General features: G+C 41.4%; 1 long non-coding RNA gene across 1 annotated transcript; it reads right to left on the bottom strand.

The window, feature by feature from the left end:
* Positions 1-13,119: 13,119 nt before the first annotated feature.
* LOC124712404 lies at positions 13,120-14,831 on the bottom strand. The gene is made up of 3 exons (XR_007005578.1): positions 14,812-14,831; positions 14,339-14,529; positions 13,120-13,177 (listed from the first exon to the last, which is right to left on the bottom strand). It is a non-coding gene; the product is annotated as an uncharacterized LOC124712404 (long non-coding RNA).
* Positions 14,832-17,904: the final 3,073 nt, after the last annotated feature.

Genomic DNA, 17,904 nt, shown 5'->3' with positions numbered 1-17,904 from the left:
AACTTTGCATCTACATTGCATGACATTTACCACTAGACCACGAGTGGTACAACACTCTAACAACTCAAGTGAAAGACAATGTCTATATCTTACAGTGTCTGCATCCTGTGTTGTCAAATCATGCATATGACAAGGCTTAGAATTCTGAGGGGTGGGGAACTTTCTGTGCTGTCAAGTGTATATGTAGAGTTGTTTCATTTAATGTGGTCTGGTAGTTGCTTCACATACTCATTTGATATAACTTTTTGTTAATGGTAACTACATTACCTGAGAGCTTGTATAGTTGAAAATATTATTGATTGATCAATGGAAGGTCCAGGATGTAAGAACAATAATATAGAGGATAGATTTCTACTCATAACGTAGAAGAGTCATCGAGTTGTGGGTTGGCACAATGAAAAGGACACTGGAAGTATGCACAATCTCCGACAAAGTCCTTCCTCAGAAGTAGAACTCTCTCTCTCTCTCTCTCTCTCTCTCTCTCTCTCTCTCTCTCTCTCTCTCTCTCTCACACACACACACACACACACACACACACACACACACACACACACACACACACACACGGCTACTGTCTGTGACTATTAAGGCCCGACTGTGACTGTGTTTGACATGAGCAACAACTGCTGAAGTGAGTGACAGGTAAAAGGAGGCAGCACAAGTTGAGAAGTGGGAGAGATAGTAGGGTAGGGGTTGGGGAAGAAGTGAACCAACTGTGAGCTACTACCTGTATTCTGTAATGGTCTAACTTCTGTATCAATATTTTGTGAATAAAACAACTGAACACCTTAGTTGATTAAAAAAAGATGGCTAGTGCTCGAAACCATTTGTTTAATCCATCCAGTACCTCACAGAGAAAAGAGAATATAGCATTTTCAGTTGTTAAACCACTTCTAAAACTGATCTGGACATTCGATAGCAAATTATGTGAAATAAAATGATCAATTATCCTTACATACACAGCCTTTTCAATAACTTAAGCAAACACTGTTGGCATAGAAATAGGTCAAAAATTGGTCACATTATCCCTTTCTCCCCTTTTACAAAGTAGCTTTTTCATGCAAACAGATAGCTTGTTAGTGGTCGTGCCCACATAGAATGTGCCACAGATGTTACCGCTTATTTGGTAGTTCGTATGGCTGGTTTCACAGGTGGCTCTGTCTTTGATCAAATAGGAGATGCCAGTGATAGGACTGGAGTAGATATGGCTTCTGGGTCTGTTGCAGGAATATAAGCCTTGAGGCAAGGGGCTAGGAGCAAGAGAGGAGTAGTGATGGATAAGGGTATTGTCTAGGACTGGTGGGCAACAAGATATCATTATGGGAGGGTTGGGGAAGACAGTAGTGAGGATATTTTAGGACAGGTCGGGAGACAGTCAAAACTGAAATGACAAATATCCTCCCCATCCCTCCCACAGTGATATTTCACCACCCACCCAACATATGAAATATACTTGTCCATCTCTAGCCTGCCCCAGTTCCCAACCCCTTGGTACATGCCTCATATGTATGCAATAGACTCAGATGCAAGACCTGGCATGACAAATTTTTTTGAAAGTCTGTGCCGAATTTTATTAAATTAGTGTGGTGCCTTAACGATTTAAGAAATTTCACATGGGATGAAAGTTATCCAGAATCTTCTGAAGCCATTAAGGTGGTGCTTAGTAACCCACTAGTATTAGACATACCAAATTTTGAGGTCATGTTCTTCTTGCAGACAGACACCTAATTCTTCTGGAGTAGAAAGTGGTAGCTGTCCTCCTACAGGAACAGAATGGCAGGGGAGGTGTTGCATGTTGATGCCCTATAGCAATGCACCTTGGGAACTTTCACCTGCGGAGATGAAATATTCTATGTATGAATGGGAAGCCTTGGCGGTTACGTTTGCCCTTAAGAAATTCAGATTTTATTTTGAACACCAGCAATTTTGTTTAGAGACTGACAATCAAGCTCTTAGTTAGGTTTTGGCTCATTATTTCCATAATACCCTCTTAGGCATTTATAAAACTGTTGTCAAGATCAGACGACACATCACCTGGTCCTCCCTGTATAAGCAAGCCTGGAGGTTGATGGGGTCAAGATCACTCAACATGTCACCTGGTCCTCCCTGAATAAGGCTGTCCAGAGGTTGGTGGAGGAGTGTGAGAGCCGTAAGGGAGCTGAGCCCAACTTGAATTCCCTCAAGTGGCTTTTAGAGCCTACCTGTTAGGAATGCCTGATGGATTAACTTTGTATGGATTATATAGGTCCACTTCATCAAGTCTGTGTGTGTGTATTAGGCACCTACTAGTTATCATGGATGACTTTTCTCGTTTTTTTGACACATTCCGAGCAGAGAAATGACATTCCTGGCAGCTGGCCAGCATTTGTTATGAATTTTTTCTATTTCCAGGCCACCGAGGATGCTTGATAGCTTCTGTTTCCCAGCTATTTGTGAGGTTCTGCTTTGACAATGGAATTAAAGATGTGACCACAAATCCTTTTACCAGCATACTTTGCTGACCAGGTGAACTGCAAGTTGAAGGCTGTGCTTATCTTTCACAACAAGGCTCAGACAACGTGGCTCAATTTTATCTTTAACACTGCACAACCCAAGTTCCTGGAGGCTGCTCCAGTATCCCTTATGTTAGCACATCCAGTCAATTTTCCTCTTGTCAACCTGTAGTCAATCAATGATTTGCTTCAAGAACAAGTCACCCTAGCAGTAACACAGCACAACTGGAGCCAGGCTAGACATAATACCAAAATTGCCTGTCACAGGTTATCCATCTGTTAGTCAGGGGCTAAACGGTTCATTGGAAAGGCTGGGGACACAGTGTTCGTCCGAAACCCTAATATTGCTGAAAAGGGGGAGTCAGTGTTCGATAGCAAGGTTGCTCCTCAGTTGTTGGGACCCTGTTAGATTGTCAGGGTGGTGAGTTCGGCAAACCTCCTGGTTCTGAATTTATGGACGAGTAAAGCCTCACACATGAACATTACTCATATCAAGGAGAGGCATATGGAAAGGGCTCCTTAATGGTGGGGACGGCGGATTTTGGTTTGGTAGAGGAGGCTGAACCATGGTTGGCCCCCTCTTCGAATTCGAGCCCCATGTGCCTGGCAGATGTCACTTCTCACAGCTCAGAGCTCGTGGCACCAGTGGGCATTGTGGAGCAAGAATGGGTGTAGAGGAACAGCAGTGGATCTCACGGGCAGTCGGTGTCTTGAAGCTGGACTGGAGGGTGAGTCATGCAGGGCTCGTGGGCAGCATGTACTGTTTAGCCGAACTTTATGTGGCAGTATCATTATACCATCACAATCATTACAATAATACAACCTTCTTTCAATAATGGTAACTGCCATAGGCTGATCAGCCCAAGATTATCATCACTCATCTAAAAGCTGGTATGTACACCTCTGGCACAGACAACAATAGGGAGACATAGTGGCACAGAAGCTATGAGGCCTTCATAGATCACTGGAGGAAGTTGGAACCATATTTATACAATCAGGCCACTTCATTCCCATAAATTCTGGAAGGGGGGATGATCTCTGATGTTATGTTAAATCACATCCTAGATCTGTTCCACCAGGTTCAGGGCTGGCGAGTTGGGTGGCCAACACATTAATTGGAACTCACCACTGTGTTCCTGAAACCACTCGATCACACTCATGGCCTTGTGAAATGGTGCATTGTTTTCATGAAAAATGCCACACTCAATGCAAATACTTTCAGAAAAGACTTCCTTACACTTAAACGTTTACTCAATGGGAAACATGATCGTCACGAAGGAGTGGACCTAACATGAACCATGGAACGTGGCACTGGTAGTGAGGCTTGCGTGCCTCAGCAATACAGATAGTCGTTCCGTAGGTGCAACCCCAACGGAGGGGTATCTGTTGTGGGGCCAGACAAACATGTGGTCCCTTAAGAGGGGCAACAGTCTTTTCAGTAGTTGCAGGGGCGACAGTCAGGATGAATGACTGATCTGGTTTTGTAACATTAACCAAAACAGCCTTGCTGTGCTGGTACTGTAAACGGATGAAAGCAAGGGGAAACTATAGCCGTAATTTTTCACAAGGGGATGCAAATTTACTGTCCATTAAATGATGATGGTGTCCTCTTGGGTAAAATATTCCGGAAGTCAAATAGTCCCCCATTCAGATCTCCAGGATGACATCATTATCAGGAGACAGAAAACTTATGTTCTACAAATTGGAACATGGAATGTCAGACCCTTTAATCAGGCAGGCAGGTTAGAAAATTTAAAAAGGGAAATGGATAATGTAAAGATAAATATGGTGGGAATTGGTTAAGTTTGATGGCATGAGGAATAAGACTTCTGGTCAGATGAATACAGGATTATAAATACAAAATCATATAGGGGTAATGGAGGAGTAGGTTTAAAAATGAATAAAAAACAGGAGTGCGGGTAAGCTACTATGAACAGCATAGTGAATGCAGTATTGCAGCCAAGATAGACACAAAGCCCACACTTACCACAGTAGTACAAGTTCATATGCCAACTAGGTCCCCAGATGATGAAGAGATTAAAGAAATGTATGATGAGATAAAAGAAATTATTCAGATAACGAAGGGAGACGAAAATTTAATAGACATAGGGGATTGGAATTCAATAGTAGGAAAAGGAAGAGAAGGAAAAGGAGGAGGTGAATATGGAATGTGGGTAAGGAATGAAAGAGGAAGCTGTCTGGTAGAATTTTGCACAGCTTTGGGCCACCCCCCAAAAACTTACTTTTTCATATTTGGTGCATTGTGCTGCCACCTACTCCATATCAGAGACCTCAGTAGTCATTATACATCGTGAGAGAGCAAAATGGGGCGCTCCGCGGAGCTCATTGACTTTGAATGTGGTCAGGTGATAGGGTGTCATTGGTGTCACATGTCTGTATGCGAGCTTTCCACGCTCCTGAACATTCCTACGTCCACTGTTTCTGATGAGATAGTGAAGTGGAAGCATGAAGGGACACATGCAGCACAAAAGCATACAGGCAATCTTGTCTGCTGGCTGAAAGATACCGCTGACATTTGGAGAAGGTTGTAATGTGTAATAAGCAGATATCTATCCAGACCTGAAAGAACTGCAAAAAGGTAGGAATTGTAAGAGATAGGATCTGGATAAAGTGAAAGGATCAGAGATTGTAGAGTGTTTCAGAAAGCACTAGGGAACCATTGACAAGGACATGGGTAAGAGATACAGCAGAAGAGGAAGGGTAGCTTTGAGAGATTACTAGTGAAAGTAGCCGAGGATCAAGTAGGTAAAAAGACGAGTCTAGTAGAAATCCTTGGGTGACAGAGGAGATACTGAATTTAATAGATGAATGGTGAAAATATAAAAATGCGGTAAATGAAGCAGGCTGAAAGGAATACAAACGTCTCAAAAATGAGATCGACAGGAAGTGCAAAATGGCTCAGCAGGGATGGTAACAGGACAAATTTAAGGATGTAGAGGCATATATGACTAGGGGTAAGACAAACACTGCCTACTGGAATACTGAAGAGACCTATAGAGGGTCTATACAAGGGCGATGCACTTGCGGGCAATATTTTGAAAATGGAAGAGAACGTAGATGAGGATGAAATGGGAGGTACGATATTGCGTGAAGAATTTGACAGTGCTGAAGGACATAAGTTGAAACAAGGCCCTGGGATGAGGCAACCTCCATTAAAACTACTGATAGCCTTGGGACAGCCAGCCTTGAAAAAACTCTGCCATCTGGTCAGAAAAATGTGTGAGACAGGCAAAATACCTCCAGACTTCAAGAAGAATATAATAATTGCAATTCCAAAGAAAGCAAATGTTGAACAGCATGAAAATTACCTATCTATCAGTTTAATAAGTCATGGCTGTAGAATACTAACATGAATTCTGTACAGTCGAATGGAAAAACTGGTAGGTGCTGACCTCAGGGAAGATTAGTTTCGATTCCGTAGAAACGTTGGAACACGTGAGGCAATACCGACCCTATGATTTATCTTAGATGATAGATGAAGGAAAGGCAAACCCACATTTCTAGTATTTGTAAACTTAAAGAAGCTTTCGACAATGTTGACTTGCATACTCTCTTTCAGTTCTGAAGGTGGCAGTCGTCAAATGCAGGGAGTGAAAGGCTATTTACAATTTGTACAGATTCCAGATGGCAGTTATAAAAGGGGAGGAGCAAAAGGGAAGCAGTGGTTGGGAAGGGAGTGAGACGGGGTTTTAGCCTATCCCTGGTGTCGCTCAGTCTGCAAATTGAGCAAGCAATAAAGGGAACAAATGAAAAATTTGAGTAGGAATTAAAATCCAGGGAGGAGAAATAAAAACTTTGAGGTTAGCCAATGACATTGTAATTCTATCAGAGACAGTAAAGGGCCTGGAAGATCAGTTGAACAGAATGGACAGCACATTCAAAGAGGGATATAAGACAAACATCAACAAAAGCAAAACAAGAATAATGGAATGTAGTCGAATTAAATTGGGTGATGATGACAGAATTACATTATGAAATAAGACAATTAAGGTAATAGATAAGTTTTGCTATTTGGGGAGCAAAATAACTGACGAAGGTTGAAGTAGAGAGAATATAAAATGTAGTCTGGCAGTGCCAAGGACAGCATTTCTGAAGAAGAGAAATTTGTTCACATCGAGCATACATTTAAGTGTCAGGAAGTCTTTTCAGAAAGTATTTGCATTGAGTGTATCCATGTATGGAAGTGAAACATGGACGAAATGTGGTGCTACAGAAGAATGCTGAAGATTAGATGGGTAGATTATATGACTAATGAGGAGGTACTGAATAGAATTGGGAAGAAGAGGAATTTGTGGCACAACTTAACTATAGGGTGGCGTACAAAATGTGTTACCAATTGTTTCTTTTACAATTTACACCACACATTAGATACTCCGCTGGGATCTCTACAGCAGTACCAGCAGAGCTTGGAAAAACAAATGAGTTACGAAATGACATGTAATTCATGATACTGCCACTAGGAGACTAGTAACCAGCAATGGCTGACAATGGAAGACTGACAACACAGCAACGATCGGCAATTGTGTTACTTTTTCATGAAACGAAAAGCCTTGTTGTGACTCAGAGGCGTTTTCGACAACAGTTTAACACACGATGGGTCCCTTGCAAGAAGACCATTCACGGGTTGTACGATAAATTTGTACAGGAAGGAACAGTATTGGAATCGAAGCGACCTCGGCCTAAGCCTGTTTGTTCGCCAGAGAATATTTAAGCAGTATGAGTTGCTGTACAGAGAAGTCCCGGGAAATGGTGTAGAAAGGCAGCAGTGAAGCTGGGAATACCCAGTCGCTCCATTCAATGCATTCTTAAAAGTGGCCTCCACATGTACCCATACAAGCTGACCTGTGCACAGAAGCTCACTGAAGAACACAAGCAGCAGAGACTACTGTTTGCTCAGTGGGTGGAGGATAGGGAAGAAACTCTCAACAACGTTTGGTTTTCAGATGAGGCGCATTTTCATTTAGATGGTGTGGTTAACAAACAAAATGTACACTTTTGGGCCACTGAAAACCCACAAGTGCTTCATGAATGACATTATGCTCCGAGGATTACACCATGGGCAGCAGTTTCCAGTCACGGACTTACTGGACCCTTTTTCTTTGAAGAAACTGAACAGTGAACGTTATTTGAGCATGCTTTGCAATAGATTCATTCCACAGCTTCTTGCTACTGCCTTGCCCTTCAACACACAGTGATTCATGCAAGATGGAGCAAGGCCACATACTGCAAACACTGTGTTGGAGTTTTTACACAAGCATTTCGACATGCGGATCATTTCACTCAGGTTTCCAGCTTGCTTCAATGATGGACAAAATTGGCCCCCCAATAGTCCAGACCTCAATCCATGTGACTCTTTTCTTTGGGGGTACCTAAAGGAAAAAAATTTCCTGAAATGTCCACGTGATTTAATGGAGCTCAGAAGAGTTATTCTTTAAGCTTTCAGTGAAATTAGGGAAGACATGTGCTGTAGGGTACTCACTAACTTCAGCGTTCCTTTGAAGAAAGTTGGGAATCAAAATGGTGGGCATATTGAGCATGTACTGAGATAGAACAAATCTCCATGGACGGCTCTTCATTATAGCATATGTTCCTTTCGGATTGTATTGACAATAAAGTTTATATTCAAAAACTTAATGGTAACACATTTCGTGCGCCACCATATAGAAGAAGGGACTGGTTGGTAGGACAGGTTCTGAGCCATCAAGGGATCATCGATTTAGTATTGGAGGGAAGGGTGGAGGGTGAAAATCAGAGGGAGACCAAGACATGAATACACTAAACAGATTCAGAAGGATGTGGGTTGCAGTAGTTACTCGGGGATGAAGAAGCTTGCACAGGATAGAGTGGCATGGAGAGCTGCATCAATCCAGTCTTGCCACTGAAGAGCACAAGAACAATAGAAGGGGTGGATGTGCTTTGCAACCAGTTTACAATACTTCTTTTGTGACACAGTGCCTCACACAAGCTCCACTGGACCCATGGGTGCCCACGTGGTTGTTTCCCAGAGTATAATGGAGGCCCCTACAGTACAGGAGTCAAGAGGCTGTTCCCCTTGTGGGTGACGGAAATGCACCCTCCCAAAGGCACGATGAAGGTATCAGGATTCATCAGACCACGCAGTGCTCGGCCATTGTGCCAACATCCAGCGCCAATAGTTACATACCTATTTCAGTTGTTGTCGATGTCATGGCGTGGGTCATCAGCGGCACAGACTCATCATTAGGAGTGTTTGGAGCATTGTGCATTCAGACACAATTGTACTCTGCCCAGCATTAATGTCTGATGTTAGTTACATCACAGTTTGTTGCCTGTCTTGTTTTACCAGTCTGCCTAGCCTATGATGTCTACCATCTGTGATGAGGAGTACTTGCCCAACCCCATAACGTCTGGCCATGGTCTCACCTTTGTTTTGCCATGTGTTGAAGACAACTGCCATAGTACTACTTCAACACCCGGCAAGCTGTGCACAAAACGTTCATACCAAGCCTTCAGGCCATCAAAATCTGCTCTTGGTCAAACTCAGATTGTGCGCATTTCCTATTTTACAACAAGACAAGATGCTCACTGATACTCCATGCAACGTGTGTGTGTCTGACTAGAAGACAAGGTGAGATGCTATTGCCTAGATGAGAGTATACTGACAGTAGATCAGTGATCATAATGTTTTGGCTGCTGTGTATATGGATTTAGTATTATGACTTCCAAGTGGATGCTGGGCAATGCCAAGGGAACCATTCTGCAACATTTGAGGCAACTGTAAAATGCATCAATTTATTACAAGGTTGTGCCAGAAAATAATGCCTCCAAAATTTTGATTCTGTTCTTAATATCAGTTGTCATGCATATGACACTGTTGATGTTACCACTTTGCTGACACAGTATGCAGCACCCTCCTGATGAACAGTTTTGAACTGCAGGGTGTGTGTGTTATTTAACTGTGTCAGCATGTGAGAAAACCCTCAGACAACAGAGCACCAATTCAAATAGTTCATCCACATGTGGAGCACCCTCTCCTTCAGCATGACAATGCCAGACCATACACAACTTTTTTTTTGCACCTGCAACAGTCTGACGCCTTTGATTCATTATTATTGATCATCCTCCATACTGACCCGGTTTGAGCCAATGAATTTTCAACTGTTTGAAAAACCTAAAGAACACCTTCAGGGACTCAACTTTGATAGTGATGAACTAGTGTAAGCGTAGGTGAGGCTGTGGGTCTGCCAACGAAGTCAAGCATTCTACAGTGACGACGCCAACAACCTGGTGTCTCACTGGGAGAAAGGTGTTCAGTGCCACGGTGACTATGTTTCAAATACACTCCTGGAAATTGAAATAAGAACACCGTGAATTCATTGTCCCAGGACGGGGAAACTTTGTTGACACATTCCTGGGGTCAGATACATCACATGATCACACTGACAGAACCACAGGCACATAGACACAGGCAACAGAGCATGCACAATGTCGGCACTAGTACAGTGTATATCCACCTTTCGCAGCAATGCAGGCTGCTATTCTCCCATGGGGACGATCGTAGAGATGCTGGATGTAGTCCTGTGGAACGGCTTGCCATGCCATTTCCACCTGGCGCCTCAGTTGGACCAGCGTTCGTGCTGGACGTGCAGACCGCGTGAGACGACGCTTCATCCAGTCGCAAACATGCTCAATGGGGGACAGATCTGGAGATCTTGTTGGCCAGGGTAGTTGACTTACACCTTCTAGAGCACGTTGGGTGGCAGGGGATACATGCGGACGTGCATTGTCCTGTTGGAACAGCAAGTTCCCTTGCCGGTCTAGGAATGGTAGAATGATGGGTTCGATGACGGTTTGGATGTACCGTGCACTATTCAGTGTCCCCTTGACAATCACCAGTGGCATACGGCCAGTGTAGGAGATCGCTCCCCACACCATGATGCCGGGTGTTGGCCCTGTGTGCCTCGGTCGTATGCAGTCCTGATTGTGGCGCTCACCTGCACGGCGCCAAACACGCATACGACCATCATTGGCACAAAGGCAGAAGCGACTCTCATCGCTGAAGACGACATGTCTCCATTCGTCCCTCCATTCACGCCTGTCGCGACACCACTGGAGGCGGGCTGCATGATGTTGGGGCGTGAGCGGAGGACGGCCTAACGGTGTGTGGGACCGTAGCCCAGCTTCATGGAGACGGTTGCGAATGGTCCTCGCCGATACCCCAGGAGCAACAGTGTCCCTAATTTGCTGGGAAGTGGCGGTGCGGTCCCCTACGGCACTGCGTAGGATCCTACGGTCTTGGCGTGCATCCGTGCGTCGCTGCGGTCCGGTCCCAGGTCGACGGGCACGTGCACCTTCCGCCGACCACTGGCGACAACATCGATGTACTGTGGAGACCTCACGCCCCACGTGTTGAGCAATTCAGCGGTACGTCCACCCGGCCTCCCGCATGCCCACTATATGCCCTCGCTCAAAGTCCGTCAACTGCACATACGGTTCACGTCCACGCTGTCGCGGCATGCTACCAGTGTTAAAGACTGCGATGGAGCTCCGTATGCCACGGCAAACTGGCTGACACTGACGGCGGCGGTGCACAAATGCTGCGCAGCTAGCGCCATTCGACGGCCAACACCGCGGTTCCTGGTGTGTCCGCTGTGCCGTGCGTGTGATCATTGCTTGTACAGCCCTCTCGCAGTGTCCGGAGCAAGTATGGTGGGTCTGACACACCGGTGTCAATGTGTTCTTTTTTCCATTTCCAGGAGTGTAAATATACAAACATGAAGAATAAATATGTTAAATATTAAGTTTGTTTTAATTAAAATGCTTCAATAATTTCCGAATAGAAATTTTGTGTCATTACTTTCCAGCATGTGCTCATGCCCAAAATATACACCAATTAAAAATTAACATATAATTAATTTGGCAAAGAAGGTGGCTTTCAACTGATACAATGTTAAGGTCATAGGGAAGTTCAGTTCATCAACTAACACAGCACACAGAGTATGAGAAGACTTCTTGTAGGTAAAAAGTTACATTATGGGCACCATTTGGATGTTTTGGTTAACATTAGGCTGTGCTACTGATCAATTTGTTACCATATCCTTTTCTTGGCTTTCACATTTCTAGACTGTGTCAGCTCACAGCCACACTGCCACTTTTGAACATAGGCTAAGCCTTGAGATGCACTACATATCAGACTCCCACTACAACCAATGTTACAAGGGGGGAGTGGGTCTAGAACCACATTTTAACCTTGTAGCCTTTGAATAGTTCTCCAGTTTAGGTCCAAAGTCAATGGATCTTCAAACTGCTTTTCATTTACATGATGTGTCTTGTGCATACATATCATCCTGAATGCCAAACCATCATTACATCAGGGTTCAAAGCCAAAGCCTGAACTGTGTTGGGTCTAACCACTCTTTTACTGTATTTAATAAAATTTAGTATATTTATTTTCCTATCATTTCCTCACAGTGATTGTTTAGGATTACTGTTGTGATAATGCTTGTCAAATGAATTGCAAGCTGTTCACATAGTTTGTATAATCTATAATGAAGTACTCACATATATTCAAATGCAAATGCTGCATTAATGCTATCCCAGTACTTCTGCAGTTGCACTCAAGATGTATGTTGAAACATATTTTTTCCGCACAGATAGTTCACAAGTAGTTTGCGTGATTGTGTCAGTGCACTCAATTCTCATTTGCAGGATAAAAATACTAGTGGCACCAAGTGAATTTGTTTGCTGCTGATAGGTGAATACCCTACAACCAGTTGCACTACATCAGATTTCAAGTGACATGTATATTTAAGATTATTTACACCAGTAACTGTAACATTGTGACAGTTTCACAAACAATATGAGTAACAATGTGCAGCAAATGCAGAAAGTGGTTATGAACAAACCTGTCAATATTTAATGTGTAGCCCCATGGCTTCATCAAAACTTTGCTGCCAACATACAAATTCATTCTGCTGTGTAACAATTTATGCTTCCATGTGATATTTGTCTGAAATTTAACTTTGCTGCTGAGAGTTCTACTTACATATGGTTCACATATTCAAAGTAAACAAAATGTACTTCTCAGATTAGTGACCATGCAAGTGTCACTTCAAAATTATTCATAAATAATTTATTTTACATTATCAGTAAATAAATTACAATTCTCATTCCATACGAAGATACACTGCAATAATGCATTAACTGCAGCCATACCATTTATAAATTTAATGGCACTGCTAAGGTTCACTACAGTCATAATCATTCTTAAGTTGCACATTAAGGTTGTCATTCAAAAGAAGTGTATCAGAGCAGAATATACCCACTTTATGGCAACCAGTTTATCAGTATAATTGGGTTGTGCATTAAAAAAGTTTTGCATGTTTACTAACCATTAAATTGAAACTCTTGCTCAATTCTATGTGAGGTTTAATACAAGGCTTATTTCAATGCACTGTGCAAAATGTCATATTTAAGACAGTAAGTTCATCATTATTCATGTTTCCAGCTGTATGACATCAATTGTATGTATTCACGCATCACACAGCACGCAGAAATTAATGAAACCCTGTTAAGAAATACAAGTAAGCCACTTACTATGAAGTGTAACTCAGTTTGTACTTCATCAGTTTCATCTTTTTTTATCCACTTAGTTGGCTCCTGGTCCATCGCTTCAGTTCTACAGTCTGAAAAGAAAAAGCAATCAGATAAGAAAAGTTTTTGGCCCACTCAGTTTCTGTTTTTACCATGAGGTATAGCTCAAAGGCAGTATTGTCACTCATATATTGCGTGCAGTAAATGGGTGATTACACACGAAACAGATGCAAAGTGGCTGAGGAAAAGTGTGTTCATAGATATAAACTCATTCACATTTTGCAGGTCATGATGAGTGAGAACAATCATAAAATAACACGCAATGGAAACTGAGCATTTAAATTTGCTACTGCTTCTTTGTAACACTGGCTCATGGATACCATCCTGTTGTGACAATTATGGAAGATGTGTAATTTTGTGTGCATGCATTAACTTCAGCATTACAAACAATCACAGCAGTCAATAGATTGCAGCGATATTACTTAATAACATCAAATATTTCATTCTATACTTGGTTCATTGTGTTAATTTCAGTGTGATAGGGACATGAAGAAAATCCGGATATACGGATTGTTTATCAGTGAATATGCATTTTCAACGTAGGCATTACCTTGAAACTTACTTCATCTGTATTCATTCACGGATGTATGCTCAATTTACAGGAAGCGTCATCATTTTAGAATCTTTACCTGCTATTAAAGGAAACCAATACCTGCACTGTAGACTGCACATTGCAATGCGGAAGTTCTCATTCTTGATTACCATCAAGATTAAATATTGGTTAGCATTTTCTAACAAAACTGATTTACTGAAACGACTTCATACTAACTGTAAATATGATGAATGATCTATTGAGTTCTGATGGCATGTAATGCTTTACGTTAGGCAGATTATAGTTAATCTGTACCTTGTATCTCGCCAGTTCGTAAATGATGTTGCAGTACTCTTATACAGAACTCCATTAAAACCCACACACTACAACAAACTGGTATTTACATATGATTACACGAATACTAACGACACGAATAATCAAAGCACAGTGAAAACTAACAAAATGCAACAGAATTGCAGCATTTCCTTTCATGCGAACATACTCAAACCATGAAATGGTGTAGCTGTGGGCACTTTAAAAAATGCTTACGTTAGCCCTAAGATCTGGAGCCGCTTTATGTCTACATCACATCACAGAAAATTATCATCACAATCATTATTACTGCTAAGTAAGTCAAAATAACCGTACTAACATGCACAACCTTTGAATTTCACTGTCCGCCTTTTCTCGTTAGCCACGAAGTATATGAGGAGATTCCTTCATAGACAAACTGCTCCTCACAGCACGTCACACACTCAGCCGTTTCTTTTATGAAGATACACGTAGCGATTTTAACGGTCAGGCCAAAAACAAGCACTAACAACTCAGGTATTTAGTTGTTACGAACATAACCTGAAAAATTACAACATTCACACACCGTCACCAAGCACACTATAGGTGATGTGATCACAATTAAATACAGAATAAAATCTCATCCTTATGTACCCATTAAAAATTAAAACATAAAAAAGTCAGCAGCCTCAAACAGCAGAGTCATCACAAGATATTCGCGAACTAGTACACTCATCAAACTCAACTGTTACTGTGATAGAAATTAAGTACCATGTTAATTTACTTCCGAAACACTTTTCTTCACTTATTCTTGTTTGCAGTTTATAAACGCTTATAAATTACCTGGAGAATATCACACACAAATTTCCACAACACCACGAGGTTGCTGCTGACTGCACAGTACACGAAGGGTGACAGTATCGCAGAACCAATAGATGCATTCAAAACCAGCGTGAATCTTGTCGCTCGTGTGGCCAACAGCAGAATTTTACGTCTTTTTCAGTGAGTGTTACGAGATATGTAATTAACAGTTTTTCCTGTATTTTCTATAGTATTTGCGTGCATTAGTGTGAAATAGACTTGATAAATTGAAGGTTTCAATTTTTATTTGCGTTTGAATAGGAAAAGCGAAGGACAGCTTCGCGTGTACGCAAACGTTTGTTTACATTCTTAAATTACATTGTTAAATGCGCGGGATCATCAATTAAGTAGTGCACAATACTCAGTATTTACGTTTATTAGTGTCATTTAGACTCGATACATTGAACATAGCGGTTTTTATACATTTTATTAGGTCATTTTTCGCGTGTACGTGAACGTTTGTTTACATTATAAATACGAGGGTTAATCAGTTTAAGTCAGTGTTGGATGCTTAGTATTCACGCTAATTAGTGTCATTTAGGCTCGTTACATTGAAGGTAGCAGTTTTTATACGTTTTATTAGGAAAAGTGATACTGACGGTGAACTCTAACGCCACTTGCATACATTTGACTAGCGTTAACAGTTAAGTAGACGTAAAATATGTGGTAAATTAGTGTTACACTAAAATGTCTGAGTAAATCAATGTTACAATAAAACTTCTGAGCCATTCTTACATACGGTTTAGTTAGCAGAAATCTAATACTCTCCTCGCCCTTTGCTTATTTTCCTTAGCTTGTTGTGGGCATTAGTGATCGTGTACTGTGAGCCTATGGGTTCCTATAAAGTAGAACTCGTATTTGTGCTTTTCATTCTGAACTCTTATTGTTAGCTAAAGGTTTTGTTTTGTACCTGCATCTGTCAGTGTACAATACTCAGTATTTACATTTATTTGTGTCATTTCGACTCGATACATTGAATGTAGCCGTTTTTATAGTATAGGTCATTTTCGCATGTACGTAAACGTTTGTAAATGCGAGGGATAACCAGTAGGTGTAGTTTACCGCTGGTTACTGTTTAACATTTATAAATAACATTCACTATATAGCCCCTAGCAGTATACTGTAGGTCACTGTTTTTTCCTGTAGTATCCACTTGATAGCCCTAGCAGCAAAATAAGCACCAGATCTAGCTTCTACCATAAATATTTATTGTTTTTCATTGTTGAGTGTCCTTTCTGCCACCTAAAGTGTAGTTGTTAACCTAGTGTGGCAGTAGGTTTCCGTAAGTTTCTTACAGTAAATCACCTATTAGCTAGATGGATAGGGACTGTGTCTGTTGTGTGTGGATGCAGGAGGAGTTAGCCACAGTCCTAATGCAGCTGGAAGCTTTGTTGGCCACAGTCAACTGGCTCCAGAGTGCCACCTTGAGGTGCGGTGGGGATGGGGTACCTGGAGCAGCCTTTTCTGTACTAGATGTGTGGGCAGGGGGGCGGGGGAGAGATGTCACAGCTCTCTGTCACTGAGCCGACCTACACTAGTAACATAAAACTGTTTATTTGCTGCCATTAATCATCAATGAGGAAAGAAGTCAACAAACCTAACTCAAAAACTTCATAAAAAGACTGAAAGCAATACAAAAACACACACACATGGAAAAATATCCTAAATATAAAACCAAAATGATCTCCCAACACTGAAAAGATAGTCAACAAAAATGTAATAAAGGAGAAATTTTTAAAAAGAAAATCTGAAACTAAATATAATGTGTCATTTCTTATTAATGTGCTCTATTTGTATGTATACAGTCAATTGAATAAAGTTGAAAAAAGGTTCAAGTCATGGCTGTGATAGAAATTTTAATTAATTTCTTCAGCTTCTACAATTATTAAAGATAAAGCTGAGACTCATACACCTCAAGGAAACTTTAAAACCATCAGTTCATGAAATGAAAGAAAATGATCTGTTTTATGCCCAATTGTGCAATAAAATCTTCAAAGAAATGTAAATCCAAGTGTATGAAATATCTTTATTGATTTATGAATATTTCAATACCATAAACAGAGGATCATTTATAATTTTTGTCTGTCTGATGCAGTGTATGCGGTACTTTCACTCCTGTGCACTTCACACGTGTAAAAGAGACATCAAGGGACTCCAAACCTCCTGTTTGTGTATTATTCAGTACAGTATCTTCTCTGAAAAATAACATGAAGAATGACAGAGAGCTTGGATCATTCCCTGGCTGATTGCTGTGTCCTAAGGACAAGTCTTCAAATGCGTGATTAAGTGGACTAAAATGATTTTTTTTCTAGTCAAATTTGTCACCACCCTCTCTTCCTCGGACAGACTATCAATTACATCTTGTTGACACAAGACTACATGTTACACTTGTTGAGGTACATGACTTCAAGACTGTCATGGTCAGAATCTGTGGAGGAGTTATCACTTGTATCAACATCGAATAATTCATCCCCACTGTCATGCTTCGTATCTTCATAATTTCATCCTCAATAGAAGGGAACAACAACAACAACATATTCAATAGAAGGGCTGAAGATAAAAACATTTGGATCAACAGAGGCATCCAATCCAACCCGTCGGCTTTGATCCGTGACGTAAGCATGTTGTGGTGTGTGACGTCATGACGGTGCGGAGTTTAGTTTATGAGTGTGTTGTGTTTGTAGCTGTCGTCTTGTTGCAGTTGGAGGTGTCCTCAAGTGGTGTGTGTATGGTCCGTGTATTATGTGGTGTATTGGGTTCATTTGGTTATCACTGCTTGAAGTGTGCATTTATTGGTCATGACTGTTATAGAAGAACTGAAATTGGTATCAGTGAGTTAAGAATTAAGTTTGTGTTGTGTTTATGTTATTGTGGTGTCATTTGCTGTTTGTTGAGTGGTAAGTCATTTAATTTAATTTGTGGCTTCTTTTATTTGGTATGGATATGTCTTCTAAGTTAAATTGGGTTAAGATTGAGGGGGGGGGCTGGTTTGTTTTGGATATGTTTTTGTTTGTTTGTTTGGCGGAGGTGGGGGGGATTGGGGTTGCTGACCTAGTGTGTAGCGCTGGAACTTTT

Source organism: Schistocerca piceifrons, chromosome 1 (genome assembly GCF_021461385.2).
Source record: "Schistocerca piceifrons isolate TAMUIC-IGC-003096 chromosome 1, iqSchPice1.1, whole genome shotgun sequence".
NCBI lineage: Eukaryota > Metazoa > Arthropoda > Insecta > Orthoptera > Acrididae > Schistocerca > Schistocerca piceifrons.
Note: the sequence above shows the minus strand (reverse complement) of the source record. Positions and strands in the feature narration are given on the sequence as shown.